This window comes from Macaca mulatta, chromosome 6 (assembly GCF_049350105.2).
Source record: "Macaca mulatta isolate MMU2019108-1 chromosome 6, T2T-MMU8v2.0, whole genome shotgun sequence".
NCBI lineage: Eukaryota > Metazoa > Chordata > Mammalia > Primates > Cercopithecidae > Macaca > Macaca mulatta.
This window is the reverse complement of record NC_133411.1, coordinates 45,019,592-45,037,077: the sequence shown is the minus strand read 5'-3', so window position 1 is coordinate 45,037,077 and position 17,486 is coordinate 45,019,592.

Here is a 17,486-nt window from a genome sequence, read left to right as displayed (position 1 = left end):
ATAGATTTAATGCCATCCTCATTAAGCTCCCAATGACTTTCTTCACAGAATTGGAAAAAACTGCTTTAAAGTTCATACAGAACCAAAAAAGACCCAGCATTGCCAAGACAATCCTAAGACAAAAGAACAAAGCTGGAGGCATCACGCTACCTGACTTCCAACCATACTACAAGGCTACAGTAAGCAAAACAGCATGGTACTGCTACCAAAACAGAGATATAGACCAATGGAACAGAACAGAGGCCTCAGAAATAATACCACACATCTACAGCCATCTGATCTTTGATAAACCTTACAAAAACAAGAAATGGGGAAACGATTCCCTATTTAATAAATGGTGCTGGAAAATTGGCTAGCTATAAGTTGAAAGCTGAAACTGGATCCTTTCCTTACTCCTTATACGAAAATTAATTCAAGATGGATTATAGACTTAAATGTTAGACCTAATACCATCAAAACCCTAGAAGAAAACCTAGGCAATACCATTCAGGACATAGGCATGGGCAAGGACTTCATGTCTAAAACACCTAAAGCAACAACAACAAAAGCCAAAATTGACAAATGGGATCTCATTAAACTAAAGAACTTCTGCACAGCAAAAGAAACTACCATCAGAATGAACAGGTAACCTACCCAGTGGGACAAAATTTTTGCAATCTACTCATCTGACAAAGGGCTAATATCCAGAACCTATAAAGAACTCAATCAAATTTACAAGAAAGAAACAAACAACCCCATCAAAGTAGGCAAAGGATATGAACAGACACTTCTCAAAAGAAGACATTCATACAGCCAACAGACACATGAAAAAATGCTCATCATCACTCACCATTAGAGAAATGTAAATCAAAACCAAAATGAGATACCATCTCATACCAATTAGAATGGCAATCATTAAAAAGTCAGGAAACAACAGGTGCTGGAGACGATGTGGAGAAATAGGAACACTTTTACACTGTTGGTGGGACTGTAAACTAGTTTTACCATTGTGGAAGACTTGTGGCAATTGCTCAAGGATCTAGAAGTAGAAATGGTATTTCTAGTTTTGACCCAGCCATCCCATTACTGGGGATATACCCAAAGGATTATAAGTCATGCTGCTACAAAGACACATGCACATGTATGTTTATTGCGACACTATTCACAATAGCAAAGACTTGGAATCAACCCAAATGTCCATCAGTGACAGATTGGATTAAGAAAATGTGGCACATATATACCTTGAAATACTATGCAGCCATAAAAAAGGATGAATTTGTGACCTTTGTAGGGACATGGATGCAGCTGGAAACCATCATTCTTAGCAAACTATCGCAAGAACAGAAAACCAAACAACGCATGTTCTCACTCATAGGTGGGAACTGAACAATGAGGTAACTTGGACATAGGAAGGGGATCATCACACACCGGGTCCTATTGTTGGGGGGTGGGAAGGATAGTATTAGGAGATTAGATTTGTCTTTTGTGACTCCAACTAGAGTTATGAGTGGATTGCACACCACAGTTACAATGTTAGAGTATTCTGTGTTTGTCCATATACTTAATTTTATTTGTGGGTTTTATACCTTCAAGTTTTTTGCACATTAGTGTTTTTTTTCCCTTCAGATTCAAGAAGTGTCTTTAGTATTTGTAGTAAGGTGGGTCTGGTGGTGTTGAATTTTCTCAGCTTTTGTTTATTTGGGATGGACTTTATATTTGAAGAATAAATTTGCTGGATACAGTAACTTAGACGGTAGTTTCTTTTCTCAGGACTTTGAAAATATTGTCCCACTCCCTCCTGGCTTGTATGGTTTTCCCTGAGAAGACTGTTGCCAGATGAATTGCAGCTCCTTTATATGTTTCTTACTTCTATTTGTTGCTGCTTTTAGAATTCTCTCTTGCTTTTTGACCTTTGAGAATTTGATTATTATATGCCTCTCATTTGGGTCAGATCTGTTTGGTGTTCTCTGATCTTCCTCTTCTTGGATATTTATATCTTTCTCAAGCTTTGAAAAGTTTTCTGCTATGATTGCTTTGAATAAGCTCTCTACCACTTGCTCTTGCTCAACTCCTTCTTGAACACCAATAATTCTTAGATCTGGTCTTTTGAGGCAATTTTTTACATGTTGTAGGCAATCTTTTTTCTTTTTCTCCCTCTGCCTGTGTATTTTCAAATATCCTGTCTTCTAGCTTACTGATTTTTTTCTCTGCTGGATCCATTTTGCTGTTGAAAGTCTGTAATAAAATTTTCAGTCAGCCGATGTATTTCTCACTTCCAAGGTTTCCACTTGATTTCTTATTATTTCAATGTTTTTGTTAAAAGTCTTTAATTTTTTTTCTGAATGTTTGTGTCCTTTGCAACTGCCTTCCTATATACCCACTGAGAATGGACTCAGCAAAACTTCAGCACAGCCTTCACTAACAACTACATCATAAACCACCAAGGAAATCATAGATAGCACTAAAGCTGGTTAAAGGTAAAGAAATCATACAGAGACCAAACTACTGTGTAGACATAAAATCAAAGCCAAAGTTACCTACTCAACTAACAATATATATCCATGTTTAGGGAAATGTCCTCCCCTATGAAAGCAAATCCAAAGAATTGGAAGAGGCAACTGTTAGACTAGATGGATAAATATCAACATGAGGACACAGATACATGAAAAACTGAGGAAATACAACACCTTCAAGGGAACTCAATAATTCTCCAGCAGCAGATCACAATCAAAAAGAAATTTGTAAAAAATTTCAGATAAAACATTTAAAATGCTGTTTTAAAGAAGTTCAGTGAGGTATGAAAGAATTCTAAAATACAATACAGAGAAATCAGAAAACTAATTCAGGATATGAGTGAGAAATTTGCCAACAAGATTAATAATTTTTAAATGAACCAAATAGAAATTCTGGAACTGAAGAATTTATTGTGTGAAATACAAAATACATACAAAACTTCGACCATAGACTAGACCAAGCAGAAGAAAGAATCTTAGAACTAGAAGACATGTATGTCTTTTGAAAAATAATAAAAATGATTGAACAAAGTCTTTGTGACATGTAAGACAACATAAAATGACAAAATATTCAAATTATTGGTGTCCTCAACAGCAAAGAGAAGAGAAAAGGGTTACAAAATCTATTTGATAAAATGGTAAATTAAAACTTCCCAAGTCTAGCAAGATATTTAGGCATCCAGATACAGGAGGCTCAATCATCCTCAAACACATAAAATGCAAAAAGGTGTCTTCACCCAATATGATAGCCAAACTGTTTAAAGTCAAAGAAAAAGAGAGAATTCAAACTTAGCATGATAAAAGTGTTTAGTCACCTGTGTTTAGTTAACAATAGGTTTCCCATCAGAAACATCACAGGCCAAGAGAATGAGTGTAATATTTAAGTCTAACTGGGAAAAAAAAAAAAAAAAAAAAAAAAAAAACTGGCACCCAACAATACTACAACCAATAATAATATCCTTAATAAATGTAGAAGAAATAAATTCTTTTCCAGACAAGCAAATGTTGAGGGAATCTCTCTGTCACCACTAGACTGGTACTATAAAAAATACTAAAGGGAGTTCTAAACCTGCAAGTGAAAGGAAGACATTTATCATCATGAAAACACACGAAACTATAAACTTCATGGGTAAATCAAACACACAAATGAGAAAGAGAAAAGACTCAAATTGTGCCACTACAGAAAAAAACAGACCACAATGACAAACAATAAGAGAAAAAAGAAAGAAACAAAGAATATAGAAAACAATCAGAAAACAATCAGAAACAATAAAAAATATGACAAGGACAAAATCACCTTACATATCAATAATTATCAAGAATGAAAAACAGATTAAATTCTTCACTTAAAATATATAGAATAGCTAAATAGATCAAGAAGCATGATCCAACTACATATTGCCTACAAGAAATGCACATTATGGGCGAAGATATGTACAGACTCTAAGTAGGGATGAAAATAGATATTCCACACAAACAAAAACCAAAAGCAAGCAGTATTGGCTCTTCTTTTATCATATAAAAAGTTAAAAAAAGACAAAGAAGGTCATTGTATAGTGATAAAAAGATCAATTCAACTAGAGGAAATAATAATAAATATATATGCACCCAATACTGGAGCATCCAGATTCATAAAGCAAATATTAATAGATCTAAAGAGACAGGCAGATGCTAACGCAACAATAGTTGGGGACTTCAACACTCACTTTCAGCCATAGACAGCATCATCTAGACAGAAAATCAACAAAGAAATGGTGGATTTAAACTGGGCTTTAGACCTAACAGATATTACAGAACATTTTATCCAACAACTATATAATATATATTATTCTTATCAGCACGTGGAACATTCTCCAGGAGAGAGTACCTCTTAAGGCACAAAATAAGTCTCACTAAATTTAACAAATCAAAATCCCATCAAGTATCTTCTCAAACTATAATGTAATAAAACTAAAAATCAGTACCAAGAGGAAGTTTGGAAACTATACAAAAACATGGAAACTAAACAATATGCTCCTAAAAGGTCATTGGGTCAATGAAGAAATTAAGTTGGAAATCAAAAATTTCTTGAAACAAATTAAAATGCAAACATAACATAGCAAAAGTAGAAAAAAATTAAATAAACAATCTAATGCCCTTTAAATGACGAGTTGATGGGTGCAGCACACCAACATGGCACAAGGATACATATGTAACAAACCTGCACGTTATGCACATGTACCCTACAACTTAAAGTATAATAATAATAAATAAATTTATAAAAAAAAAGAAACTAAAAAAGTAAGAACAAACCAAACCAATATTAGCAGAAGGAAAAAGTAATAAATATCAGAGCAGAACTAAATGAAATAGAGACTAAAAAATTTCAAAGAATCAGTGAAACAAAAGCTTGGTTCTTCAAAACGATAAATAAAATTGACATACAACTAGCTAGACTAATGAAGATTAAAGAAGGAAAATCCAAATAAACAAAATCAGAAATGAAAAAGGAGACATTACAACTGATAGCATAGAAATACAAAAGATTATCAGAAACAATTATGAACAACTATATGCTAGCAAACTGAAAAACCTAAACAAAATTAGTAAAGTGCTGGAAACATACAACCTACCAAAACTGAATCAAGAAAAAATAGAAAACCTGAAGTTGCAAATAGTGAGACTGAATCAGTAATGAAAAGTCTCCCAATAATAGAAAAGCTCAGGCTGGGTGCCGTGGCTCATGCCTGCAATCTCAGCACTGTGGAAGGCCAAGGCGGGCGGATCATGAGGTTAAGAGATCAAGACCATTGTGGCCAACATGGTGAAATCCCGTCTCTACTAAAAATACAAAATTAACTGGGCGTGGTGGTGCTCACCTGTAGTCCCAGCTACTTGGGAGGCTGAGGCAGGAGAATTGCTTGAACCCAAGAGGCGGAGGTTGCAGTGAGCCAAGATTGCACCACTACACTTCAGCCTAGCAACAGAGCAAGACTCCGTCAAGAAAGAAAGAAAGAAGAAAGAAAGAAAGAAAGAAAGAAAGAAAGAAAGAAAGAAAGAAAGAAAGAAAGAAAGAAAGAAAGAAAGAAAGAAAGAAAGAAAAGGAAGGAAGGAAGAAAGAAAAGCTCAGAACCGGATGGAATCTCAGCTAAATTCTACCATACTTATAAAGAAGAATTAATACCAATCCTCATTAAACTATTCCAAAAAAATTGAAGAGGAGGGAACTTTCTATAACTTACTGTGTAAGACTAGTGTTACTCTAATACGAAAACCAGACAAGGACACAGCAAAAATATATAACTACAGGTCGATATCCCTGATGAACATACACATAAAATCCCTCAAGAAAATACTAGCAAACCAATCTAATAGCACATTAACAAAATACTACACTATTACCAAGTAGGATTTATAGCAGGGATGCAAGTATGGTTCAACATACAAATCAATAAACATAATTTATCTAATCAACAGAATAAAGGACAAAACCATATGATCACCTCAATATATAGAGAAAAGGCCTCTGACAAAATTCGACATCCCATCATAATAAAAATTCTCAACACACTAGGAACAGAAAAAGCATACCCAAAATAATAAAGGTCATATATGACAAACCCACAGCTAACATCATATTGAACGGGGAAGAACTGAAAGCTTTTTCTCTGAGATCTGGAACAAGACAAAGATGCCTGCTTTAACCATTCCTACTCAACATATTACTAGAAGTTCTAGCGAGAACAATCAGTCAAGAGAAAGAAATAAAGCATCTAAATTAGAAAAGAGGAAGTCAAATTGTCCCGTTTTGCTGATGATACGATCTTATCTAGAAAAATCTTAAGACTCCAACAAAAATCTCCTAGATTTGATAAATTCATTAAAGTTGTAGGATACAAAATCAATAAACAATAATCAGTAGTGCTTCTATACACCAATAATGAACTTATTGAGAAAGAAACTAAGAAAGCAATCCTACTTACAATAACTACAAAAAATAAAATAGGAATAAATTTAACCAAGGAGGTGAAAGATCTCTACAAGGAAAACTATGAAAAACTAATTAAAGAAACTAAAGAAGATACAATCAAATTGCAAGACATCCCATGTTCATGAATTAGAAGAATATCATTAAAATGACCATAGTGCTGAAAGTAATCTACATGTTCAATGGTATCTCTGTCAAAAATACCAATGTCATTTTTCACAGAATCAGAAAAAAAAATACATTCATATGGAACCAAAAAAGAGCCAGAACAGCCAAAACCATTCTGAGCAAAAAGACAACAGCTGAAGGCATCACCTACCTGACTTCAAAATATATTAGAAAGCTACAATGACAGGATTGTTAAGGGTATAAAAACAGACACATAGACCAATGGAACAGAAGAATGACACCAGAATTAAATTCACTTGTTTATAGCCAACTGATTTTCAGTAAAGGTGCCAAGAACATACACTCAGGAGAGGAAACTCTTCAATAAATAATTTTGGGAAAATTTGAAATTCATGATATGCATAAGAATAGACCAAACAGCTATGTCTCCCCATATACAAAAACCAACTGAAGATGGGTTGAAGACTTAAATGTAAGACCTGAAACAATAAAACTGCTAGAAAAAAAAGAAAGAGAAAAAACAAAACATCAGTCTAGGCAAAGATTTCATGGCTAAGACCTCAAAAGCACAGACAACCACAATAAACAGGCAAATAGGAATATATTAAACTAAAAAGCTTCTGCACAGCAAAAGAAACTATCAACAGAGTGAAGATACAACTTACAGAATGACAGAAAATATTTGCAAACTATTCATCTGGCAAGGGATTAATATCCAGCATATACAAGAAATTCAAACAACTCAACGATTTAAAAAGAAATCCTGTTAAAAAGTGGGCTAACTATATGAATAGACATTTCTCAAAAGAATACATACAAATGGCCAACAGATATATTTTAAAAAATGCTCAACATCACTAATCATCAGAGAAATACAAATCAAAACTACAATGAGATATTATCTTACCCCAGTTAGAATAGCACTATTAAAAATACTAGAAATAACAGATGCTGGTGAGGTTGTGGAGAAGGAACTCTTATACACTGTTGTGGGAATGTGAATTAGTACAACCACTATGAAAAACAGTATGGAGATTCCTCAAAAACCTAAAAATAAAACTATGATATGATTCCTTCATCCCACTACTGGGTATACATCCAAAGGAAAAGAAATTATTATATCAAAGAGATGTCTGCACTGCCATGTTTATTGCAGCACTATTCACAGTAGCCAAGATGTGGAATCAACTTACGTGTCCAACAACAGCTGAATGGACTATTTAGGGACCTGGAACGATAGGTGGACATGTCCCTAACTTTGCAAGATAGGCAACTTAGTAGCATGGAAAGGAAATCAGATGTGGACTCAAGAAATTAAATTCTTGTCTTTTCTGCCAATTACTAGCCATACAACTTTAAAGTAAGTTACTTAATTAGTTTTCATACTGGTAAAATGTGGCTAACGATATTGTCTCTTAGTAAAGTTATTTGTATTATTTAAATTTTGTAAATTTTCATTATCATTGTTGCATAATACTTTATATGTAAAAATTAATAGACATGTAAAAAATTTAAAAGAAATTAATGGATAAAGAAAATGTGGTATACATACATAATAGAATACTATTCAGCCATAAAAAGAATGAAATCATGTCTTTTGTAGCAATATGGATGGAACTGGAGGTTATTATGTTAAGTGAGATAACCCAGGCACATAAAGACAGATATTGCAAGTTCTCACTCACATGTGAGAGCTTAAAAAGTTGATCTCATAGTGATAGATAATAGAATGACAGATACCAGAGGCTGAGAAAGGTATGTGGGCGAGAGTCAGAGAGATAAAAAGAGGTTGATTAATGGGCAGAAACATAGAGTTAGATAGAAGAAGCAATTCCCAACATTCGATAGCAGAGTAGGGTGACTACAGTGAGCAACAATGTGTTATATATTTCAAAGTGGCTAGAAGAGAGAACTTGAAATGTCACCAAGATGTAGAATACCCCATTATCCTGACTTGATCATTACACATTCTATTCATGTAGCAAATACTCATACATACCCCATCAATATGTAAAATATTTTGTGTCAGTAGCAAAAATGATAAGCCTCAGCAACAACAAAACATTTTGAATTTATTTTTTGTGTTATTTTGAAGATTCCTGAATTTCCTTTAAACTGCTATTTTGAATTACTTGTCAGAAAACTCATGTATCACCATCTCAGTAACATCAGTCCCTGTTCCCTTGCTTTGTCCATTTGAGGAGATTGTTGTCCCTGTTTGCTCTTGTTTCTTGTAGATGTACATCTCTGTCTTTGCATTGAAGGATTAGTTATTTATTCCATTCTTCTGTGTCTGGCTTGTTTTGATTATTGTAGAATATGTTTTATTAGAGATTCTTTGTAATTTAAGTGTTGATTTGATTTCTTTTATTTTTCCCAACAGGTTATTCCCTCCTTTCAGCAGTAAATGATGCCTAAAGCCCAGGCTGACCTTAGCTCTGGTGAAGGAGTGGTGCTTGTCTTGAATGGGGGAGGTTCCAAAGGGGAAGGGTGGCTCAAGGTTTGTGCCCAGGGCCCCTGTGAAATGAACCTCATACTGTGCAGTGCTGCTAAACAGACACTCTGATTTGGAATCTCCTTTGGCGGAGTGACAGAACAGAATTTCTAGGGCTGGAGACAGTATTTCTGCCTTCCCCCTTTTCCTCTGGCTATCCTCAGGTATAGTTCTCTCTTCAAGTACTCCCAATGCTTCCCATGAGTTGAGGCAGGGACAGACATCCTGCCAGGGAACTCACAGTGGTGGGGATGCTGGTTATCCACCTTGATCTCACTTTTTCCAATGTAGAAACAGTGAGTAGTGGGAAGGATTTTCTGCGTGCTTGATGCCAGGCAGATTGTGAGAAGGGGTGCCTGATTCTCTTACCATCTTCTCAGAGTATCTTCATGTCCGTGGCCCCAAGAACTGTCTCCTCCTCATATATGAGTTCTGGTATGTTGCTGGTGATAATCTCAGTGCTTTATATTTGTTTCTGATTTTCTGTAAGGAGGAGTAAAGCCAGCTTGCTTCTACACTGCCATTTTGGAACCAGAAATCTAACAAAAGATTTTTAAAAAAGAAGAAGAAGATTTTTAAAAAAAAAGAAGAAGAAGAAGAAGAAGAAAAAATGATATATTTTTCTCCTGATCCATTTAATTCCTTGGATGATGTTTTAAACATAGATGTACATTTATAACAGCAGCCAATGCCAGCATCATCACATCTTCTTGAAATCCAACTAAATAGATTCATCATTAGCTTTCTCCTCACTTGCCAACAATTAGAAGAACAATCTTATGGCAACTTGAACTGATAAATAAATAAGTGGCCAGATGTCATTTTGAATGACAGTCAAAAGACAGTTCTGGAGCTGGCTCATACCAGTTCACAAGAGCCAATAGTTAAATCTTCAGGAATTTTGTTGTCTGGCTAACATCATGTTGGTAGCTTGAATCAGGCATAGTGGGAGTGTTCATACCACAGAAATTGGCAAACACTAAAAATGAGGACTTTATTTCTAAGAGCCAGTTGTTAAACATGTACACTGCTTTTGGTTAATAATAATAACTAACAGTACTATTAGAAGCTACTATTTTTTTTCAGGCCTAATGGAGAAATGCAGCAAGTTGAGGATAGTGTGCAAATTCACAACCTCGCTTAATCCTCACAATCACCATTTGAGATGAGACTGCCATTAACTCAATTTTGCAAGTGAGGAAACTGGAATATATGAAGATTAAGTAAAATACCCAGGGTCACATAACTAAATAATGGTGGAGCCAAGACTCAAACCTTCAGATTCTCTAGGACTCACTCTTAATCCAAATAAACCAAAGAGGTCACCTGGAAAGCAGTCTAGAAAGAATGAGTTTGAGTTTCTTTCCTTGACCTTACTCCTGGACTGGATACTGAACCCTCAAAGATGTCATAGATTCTATTGATCAATAATCACACACACATATACATGTATACATCTTCCTTAGCTAATAGAACCCTCCAAGATTGATGGCAACATTGTCAGAGAAGATCTTTTGAGGATTTTTAGGTAATCTTGCTGTATAATTTAGCTATATTCTTATTTTCCCATAAACCTTCCATAAAGACCTACCAACATTCAAAATACCGGAATCATATTTAATTGTGTGGTTACTGTGTTTTCTTTAATACAGCAACATATGACATTGGCCAAACAATTAATGCTGGGAAAAATCAGAGACTGCTGAAAAGGTCTCTAAAGTACAAAAGTTACCTTATTTAAAAGTAATTACCCTGTTGTTTAAGAGACTAGTATAGGGAATTGTTAATTTCTCTTTCAGCAAATCTATCAGAAAAGAATCAACTCACAAAGTGTGGAGGGTATATTAGATCAAGGAATACAAATAGATTGCTAAAATCTGGTCCTAATGCCTTAGCACCAAGGTCAAATAAATTTCCAACAAAGAAAAATCTTTGTTATAATATCAATAATTATTATCACATATTTCTTTGACTCATTACTACCTTAACCTATTTTTACACTGTCCTGTCTGTGATGCTTATTTTTATCATGTCTTATGATTATTAATTATCTGCATATCATTGCAGAAACATTTAACTGTGTTCTGAAGTATACAGTTTACCTTAGAATCCTTGAACATGTTGAAAGTAATGTTACCAATTATGTAATCTTGATGCTTTTATTTTAATATATTAGAAACTATTACCAAAAGAAGCAACTTGCTAAATCTATCTCAAAAAACGTGTATTTTAAGATTGTGGTCATTATATTAAATCATTTGATGCATTAGGATATTTATAAATTTGCACTTTAAAATCCTCCCCCATGTATAGTGACATGAATATTTTACTGATGATTAATTTAACATTCCTGGCATCTGAACATAATATTGTTAAGAATGATGAATAAATTTTATACATACATAGAGTTGAGAACTACATATGTGATGGACAGATATGATAAAATTATACTTCCCGCTCCCTACACCTTCAAGTAAAGAAAACTTTGCTCATTGACACCAAGCTGCATTTAATAGATTCTGGTAAGAAGTAAAAGAGAGAGTCACATTCAGCCATTAAACGCTATTAACAATCTGTTTGAAATCAGTTCGTCATATTAAATAACCAGCACTAATAGAACCACAGAAACCAGAGAACAGGGAAGGTATATTTTAATAAAATAAGAAAATGTTGGCTGGGTGCAGTGGCTCACACCTGTAATCCCAGCACTTTGGAAGGCTGAGGCAGGTGGATCATCTGAGGTCAGGAGTTCAAACCAGCTTGGCCAATGTGGTGAAACCCCATCTCTACCAAAAATACAAAAAATTAGACAGGCATTGTGGCAGATGCCTGTAATCCCAACTACTTGGGAGGATGAGGCAAGAGAATCCCCTGAACCCAAGAGGCAGAGGTTGCAGTGAGCTGAGATTGCACTCCAGCCTAGGCAACAAGAGTGAAACTCCAAAGAAAAAGAAAGAAAGAAAGAAGGAAGGAAGGAAGGAAGGAAGGAAGGAAGGAAGGAAGGAAGGAAGGAAGGAAGGAAGGAAGGAAGGAGAGAGAAAGAAAGAAAGAAAGAAAGAAAGAAAGAAAGAAAGAAAGAAAGAAAGAAAGAAAGAAAGAAAGAAAGAAAGAAAGAAAGAAAGAAAGGAAGGAAGGAAGGAAGGAAGGATAGGAAAGGAAAGGAAAAGGAAAAGGAAAGGAAAAGAAAGAGAGAGAAAGGAAGGAAGAAAGAAGAATAGAAGGAAAGAAGAAAGGACGGAAGGACGGAAGAAAGGAAGGAAGGAAGGAAAATGTTAGCAACTTAATACCAATTTCACAAATTAGCCAAGGGGCTTCCCTAGAAGCATACATGATAAGTACAATATAAGCTTTGAGAAAGTATAGATGCCAAACTATTTCAATTATCTATATTTTTACACCAAGTTAAATTTTCATAGTTCCTTCCTGTCATAAAAATGTTTTCTCTTGAATAATAATATTTTTGTTTATGACTAGGTTTCAGAATTATTTCCAATATTTTATGTTAGTTATCTGGTATCAAGAAAAACTTTCATGAATAGATGCCGAAAATGCCTGGTCAGCTCTCTTGGGAATTACATGCCAATAGCCAGGCTCATCGATGGGCAGTATAACAGAACTCATTTGACAGTCATTATTTATTGAGAACCATTTTCACTATTAGAATACTTAGGAAAACTTTATGAATATAATTTGTATATTGCCAATATTACAACCAATATTTAAATTTGTCCATAATAAAAGATATATATGTAGGTAAACAGAGATAGATAAGTAAATTTTTCTGTCTTGGGCTTAAGTCTCTAAAGGATTCTTCAAATAAAAAGATATGGTACCTGTTTATTTCCATCTATGCAGCCTGAACAGAGACCTGTCACCCCGGAAAGCACCTATAGTCTCAACCACTTGGGAAAGCTGAGGTGGGAGGGAGGATTGCTTGAGCCCAGGAGCTCAAGGCCAGCCTGGACAACATGGCAAAATCCCATATCTTAAAAACAATGTGAGAGAATACCAGAAGCAAGGAATCAAAAGCATTTATATGTGAAATAACACCAGTGAAATTGAAGACACAATAGTTTCAATGACTAGGTAATATGACATTTAAAAAATTATTAACATTCTCACTAATTAAATATTGGCATGTATGACTAGTTCCCTACCCAATATCCACACTTCCCTTCCTCCTTTCCAAGATAATCTCTATTCAGAGGGTGGAGAAGAAGAGATAGCAAGGTTCTCAACTTTAAAAAACAAATTACATCACCCAACTTCCCTTGCAGCTAGGAATACCCTTGTGACAGACTTAGTTCTGCCAACAAGAGTTGGCCAGTGTTCCTGAGAAACCTGAGTCAAGGATTTCTGAGAAAGCTTTGCTTCACTAATATAGGTACCACCCCTTTCCTACATTTCTTCCTTATTCCCACCTGGAACATGGATTTAATGGCTGAGCTGCAGCAGGCCAGCTTGCAACTACAGAAACAAAGCCCAAAGAATTACAGAGACCTGAGTTCTAACATCCTTGACATGCTAAACCAACCCTAATAACAGCTTATGACATCATAAAAATAAAATACCTATTTGGCTTTATAGTTGGTTCTCAGAAGCCAAAAGCAAATGTTTATTAATAAAGAATATAAATATTAAGGTTTTTCTTTCTCTTTAATTTATAATATAATAAACACTTTTCAAAACTTGAAGTTTCAGTCAACTGAAAATTCTCCATTTTCCTAAGACCATATCCATGTAGCCAGTAATGTATTAGGCGATTTTTACACTGCTATAAAGAAATATCTGAGACTGGCTAATTTATAAAGAAAAGAGGTTTAATTGTCTCATGGTTCCACAGGCTCTACAGGAAACATAATACTGGTATCTGCTCAGCTTCTGGGGAGATCGCAGAAAACTTGAAATCGGGGAGGAAGGTGGAAGAGATGCAGCACATCTTACATGGCCTGAGCAGGAGGATGAGAGAGAAGGAGGAGATGCCACACGCTTATAAACAACCAGATCTCATAACTCACTCACTATCATAAGAATAGCACCCAGTGGGGCGGTATTAACCATTCAAAAATCCAATCACCTCCCACCAGTCCCCTTCCTCTAACACTAAGTATTACAATTGAACATGAGATTTGGGTGGAGACAGAGATCCAAACCATATCATTTAACCTCTGGCCCTTCTCAAACCTCATGTCCTTCTCATAGTGCAAAATACAGTCATGCTTTCGCAACAGTCCCCCAAGTCTTAACTCATTCCAGAATTAACTCAAAAGTCCAAAGTCTCATCTGAGACAAGGTTAGTCCCTTCCACCTATGAGCCTGTAAAATCAAAAACAAGTTAGTTATTTCCAAGATACAATGAGGGTACAGGCATTGGGTAAGGGAAATAGGCCAAAATAAAGGGGCTACAGGCCCTACACAAGTGTGAACCACTGCAGGGCAGTCATGAAATCTTAAAGCTCCAAAATAATCTCTTTTCATTTTATACCTCACACTTAGGGCACACTTGTGCAACGGGTAGGCTCCCAAGGCCTTGGACAACTCCGTCCATGAGGTTTTTCAGGGTACAGCCCTCACGGCTGTTTTCACAAGCTGGCATTGAATGCTTGCAGTTTTTCCAAGCACACAGTGCAAGTTGTCAGTGGATCTATAATTCTGGGGTCTGGAGGATGGGGGCCCTATTCTCACAGCTCTACTAGGCAGTGCTCCAGTAGGGACTATGTGTGGGGACTCCAACCCCACATTTCTCCTCTGCACTTCCCTAGTAAAACTTCTCCATGACAGCTTCGCCCTGTAGCAGGCCTCTTCTTGGATGTCCTAGCCTTTCCATACATTCTCTGAAATCTGGGCATTGGCTCCTAAGCCTCAACTCTTACATTGTGTGCAGCCTGATGCTTAATATCATGTGGAAGCCTCCAAGTCTTATAGCTTGCACCCTTTGAAACAGCTGTCCAAACTTTACCTGGGCCCCCTTAAGCCATGGCTGGACCTGGAGCAGCTGGGATGCAGGGACCAGTGTCTTTAGCTGCAAAACCTTTCTTTCTTCCTAGGCCTCTTGGCCTGTGATGGGAGGGGCTGCCTCAAAGCTCTTTTAGTTATGCAAATTTCTGCAACCTCCTTGAATTCTTCCCCTGAATGTAGGCTTTCCTTTCCCACCACATGGTCAGGCTGCAAATTTGCCAAATTTTTATGCTCTGCTTCCCTTTTAAATATAATTTCAAGTTTCAGATCATTTTTTTCTTGTGCATATGAACATATGCTATTAGAAGCAGCCAGGTCATATCTTTAACTATTTGCTGCTTATAAATTTCTTCTGCTAGATACCTAAATCATCACTCTCAAGTTCAAAGTTCCATAGATCTCCAGAGCAGGGGCACAATGCAGTCAGTCTCTTTGGTAATACATAATGAAAGTGACCTTTGCTCCAGTTCCCAGTAAGTTCCTCATCTCCATCTATGACCTCCTAAGTCTGGACTTCATTGTCCATATCACTATCAGCATTTTGGTCACAACAATTTAACAAGTCTCTAGGAAGTTCCAAACTTTCCCACATCTTCCTGTCTTCTTCTGAGCCCTGCATGCTCTTCCACCCTCTGCCCATTACCTAGTTCCAAAGCTGCTTCCACATTTTCAGGTAGCTCTACAGCAATGCCCCACTCTGTGGTACCAATTTTATGCATTAGGCTGTTCTCACACTGTTATAAAGAAATACCTGAGACTGGGTAATTTATAAAGAAAAGAGGATTAATTGGCTCATGGCTTCACAGGCTGTACAGGAAGCATGATGTTGGCATCTTCTTAGCTTCCAGGGACATCTCAGGAAACTCAATCATGGCAAAGGTAAAGGGGAAGTAGGCACATCTTACATGGCTGAAGCAGGAGGAAGAGAGACAGGAAGAATGTGCCACACACTTTTAAACAATAATCAATAGTAAGAATACACTCACTATCTTGAGAGCAGCACTCACAGGGATGGTATTAAACCATTAGAAACCACCCCCATAATCCAATTACCTCCCATCTGGCCTTGCCTCCAACATTGAGGATTATAATTGAACATGAGATCTGGGTGGCAACACAGATCCAAACCATATCAACCAACCCATGTAAAAAGCAACCATTTGAAGACTTTCCTGAAAACTTAACAATTGACAAACTTGTCCATTGGTTAATCAGGTCAAATAAGTTTCCAAACTATAAATTTCTTTCAGAATTCTGTGCCATAGAAAGGCAAGTATTCACAAATACATAACTTCTACTTACTAGATGATGACAAATTTGTAAAATCCATCCTATTTCCCTTTTCATCAACTAGCAGAGAGTTCAGTTTCACACTCAATTACAATAACTATCTTATCTCAGGTACCTGAAGAAATTTTTTTCAACTGCTTTTAAAACTGAGGCCTTGAGTAGGCCTCTCAGTTTCCTTATTTTTCAGCTACTATTGATGTTTAACAAATTGCTCCAAAATTTAGTGGCTTAAAACAACAGTGACCATTTTATTATCTCTCTCCCCAAAATTTAGTGGCTTAAAACAACAGTGACCATTTTATTATCTCTCTCCATTTCTTTGATTCAGTACTTCAGGAAGGGCTTGGCTGAGCTATGGCTCAGAATCTGTTAGGTAGTTGCAGTCAAGTGGTGACTGAAGTCAGAACAGCAGGAGGTAGGAGTCTAGTGACTAACTGAGCATCTCCATCTTCATGGAGTCTCAGGGTGTTTCCATGTGGTTTATCCACATGGATTAGTTTAAGCTAATAGCATGGTGGCTTCAAGGCAGTCAGAGCACTGACCTGGCAGTTAATGGCTTTGAGAATAAGTATTCCAGCAAGCAAGGTAGCAGTTTCACACTCTATTAGTTGAAGCAGTGACAAAGGCCCATCCAGTTCTAAGGGAAGGGGACATAGAGGCCACTTCTCCATGAGAAATGTGTCAAAGAATTTGTGGTCATATTTTAAAAACACCACAGCTTGAATATACATGCATCATAAACTAAAAAGAAACTGGATAATGGCAACTTTCTGTATAATTCAGGACCAAATGAAAAATAATATACATGCATCATAAACTAATAATAAACTAGATAATGGTAACTTTCTGTATAATTCAGGACCAAATGAAAAATTATTTGGAACCCATATTATGCCACACTGTATATAATGAATATGGCCTTCCATACCCATAACTAATTTTGATTTTTGATTTGTAAATCTTTATATATATAAAACAATATAAAAATAATTATGGAATCTTTTTTATATTATTTGTATACTATTTTTATATTTTATATAGTATTTTATTATATTTAAATATTATACATAAATTATATTATATATGTGAATATATATTATACTAAATATATAAATAAATAAATATATGTTTATATATAATATTTTGTATGCTATTT